Genomic DNA, 2855 nt, shown 5'->3' with positions numbered 1-2855 from the left:
GATGGAAGAATTATAGATGGATGGATGGATGGATAGATGGATGGAAGAATTATAGATGGATGGATGGAAGAATTATAGATGGATGGATGTGGACGAAGAAATGGATGAATGAATAGATGGAGGAATCATGGATGAATGAATAGATGGATGTTGACGGAGAAATGGATGGATGAATGGATGTTGACAGATGGATGGATGGATGAATAGATGGATGGATGGATGGAATGTTCATGTTCAATAATTATTGATAACTTTGACATTGGTACGGCCGCGTTGAAACGTCCAGTTTTTTAAGTTTTAAAAATATAGTTTTAGAGTGTTCAATAAATGTTCGTCCCGCCACCTCAGTTGTGTTTTGGCTCTTGACCCTCTATACTATTGAGTTTGACGTGTTAAATAGCTGAACTAGTTTCTAATGTCCTTCATAAGACGCTACCGCCACAAAGTAATACTCAGCACCACACTGAATCGGGATTTTGACCTTCAAACCTCGTCCTATATTAACATATAGCATAATATTAAGTTCAACAAACACAAAAATCTTAATCGGTAGGGTTTAAATCATAATATATGTGCCTTTTTTAGGTGAAAAAGGTCAATTCTGACTCATCTGTAAAGGAACCACATGTGCTGCACATTTATTAAATTCACATTATTTCATCCGTATGAGTGTAAATACCAAAGAGTATAAAAAACATGACATTTCCTTTAGATCTATTTAATTTCCTACTTTATCTGTGAAGTTTAGCGGCGTTACGTCGTTTGTTACAAATACAGAAAACTTTTAAAACTTAAGTTCAATAAACTTTGATTAGGAGAATTTGAAAACGTTTAGGTGCTACACGGAGAAATAAAGACGCCTTTGAACTGTTGGTTGTATATAAATAAAGGTATGTAAATAAATCCTTTCCCTCCCGCCCACACATACACACAAACACACAAACACACACTGTTGATCTGCACTCCATGGGGCCAGCTCCCAGTAAATAGATTGCTGGGCACATTGATCTTTTTCTTCCCAGTGCCAGGCCTCGACCAGTAAGCCTGTTTGATTTGGTTGGCTGTTATCCGGCAAAGCCAGCCCCCCCACACAACACACACACAGCGTTCTCCTAGTGCCGTCGGCTGCAGCTTCAGCGCCGATCGATGCGCTGAGCTTCAGAGGAAACAAACTGAGCCACATGATAAGATTCTGCTCCGAGAAGCTCAGATTCTAGCCTCGCTCTTTGGTCCAAACTGGGAGTTCTGGTGGGTGTGCGCACAGGTGTGGTTACACAAGGTCTTTTTGTGTGGAACACAGTATCTCTGTATGAGCCTTTTGGAGTCTGTGATCCTGAGTGTGAGGACTGGGGTCAGGTGCAGAAAGGTGCACGGCTTTGGCTCAAAAGCAGGTTTAATTGACTGAAGTGCGTGTGTGTGCGGCGCTAACTCCGCCCCCAAGCGGTCCCGTTCCTTCAATTCCAGCTCAAAGCCTCAACGTCAAGAGAGAATTCCTCAAAGTAGAAAAAAAATAGATAACTCTTCTCTTTCTTCACTTCTTTGTCATCTCCATTTATTCTGCATCTATTTACCCCCTAAAATCTAAATATTTTCTTACTTTGATTTTACAGAAGCTCCCTCGTTCCTCCTTTTAAGGCTGTATGACTTCATTTATTTAAAATCTACACTAGTCCAACTCTTTAATCCTTGTGCTTCAGCTCATTGTAGCTTTTTAAGTTAATGTCCAACAAGTACAGATTGCTTTAACATTGATGAATTGAAAGAAATAGATTATTTGGCCCGTTTCTCTTGGAAAAATAAACTGCATCCACTGCTGTTTTAACCTTTACCAAAAAAATTTGGTCATTTACAAGTTATAATGGTACCTCTACTAAACACCACAGCTTAACACATTTAGACACCACAGCTTTGGCTCCTGTGTTCATATTCTTCGAATTACCCTAAATCTTCAGCTGTTTTCACAATGGATTCTGAAACTGACAAAAGGAGCTTCGCGCCGACTTGCAACATTTTGCCGTATACCAGCTGATTCTGGCACAGAGATAAGCAGTTTTCCACCAATTCTCAACACTTTTCACTTTACGTCAGAGTATGTTGGGATTACGTTACCAATATTGTTTGGACTATAAAGCCTTGTTTACACTGAGCAGTCCGTTACAGTACTGTAAGGAGTGGTACGGTACAGTCCAGTTTCTGCCAATCAATGGGTGGCTACAACGGCCTTCGCCCCAACCGTCCCAATCCACTTTTCAATGGATCTACAACCAATGGGGGCCCCCAAGAGGTATAGTTCGGTACTGTTTTATGTGTCCATTTTACAATGGAAACGCTCAAAATACTGGACCGTACTGGACCGCTCAGTGAAAACGAGGCTTAAATCGCTCTGGAGTGTAAGTCGCAGCAGCCAAAGAATACAAAGTAAAGAAGAAAAAAGTACATAAAAGTCACACTGGAATAAAAGTCCGACTTTTGGGAGAAATTTATTTAACAAAATACGGAAACAAGACTGGACTTTTCATCTTGAATTACAAGTCATAAAAACAGAATATAGACCTAATATTTGCCCACTTCAGTATTATAACATATTGTTGCTTGTTTAGCTTCATGAAACTTAAGGGGAATCTAGCATATTAGCGCAACATATGAACAAATATTCATATAACTATAGCATGAAGAACATGCTAACTAGTCAACTAAACTCTATCACTTCAAACCACTAAACCCATTGAATTCTTTATTGTCTGTGTTGGTTTTGAACAACTCCATCAAACCAAGCATAAGACTGAGTGTTCTTCTTCTGCATCGCTCTCAGTAGCAAATACTGATATACACACACCTGTAGTGCCATCTAGTGG

General features: G+C 39.8%; 1 protein-coding gene across 2 annotated transcripts in view; it reads left to right on the top strand.

The window, feature by feature from the left end:
• zranb3 (zinc finger, RAN-binding domain containing 3) overlaps nt 1–2855 on the top strand; it is a 162254-nt gene that overhangs the window by 149209 nt on the left and 10190 nt on the right. The window lies entirely within an intron of this gene.

Source organism: Oryzias melastigma, linkage group LG2 (genome assembly GCF_002922805.2).
Source record: "Oryzias melastigma strain HK-1 linkage group LG2, ASM292280v2, whole genome shotgun sequence".
NCBI lineage: Eukaryota > Metazoa > Chordata > Actinopteri > Beloniformes > Adrianichthyidae > Oryzias > Oryzias melastigma.
The sequence above is the reverse complement of the archived record's forward strand: the minus strand, read 5'-3'. Positions and strand labels throughout refer to the sequence as shown.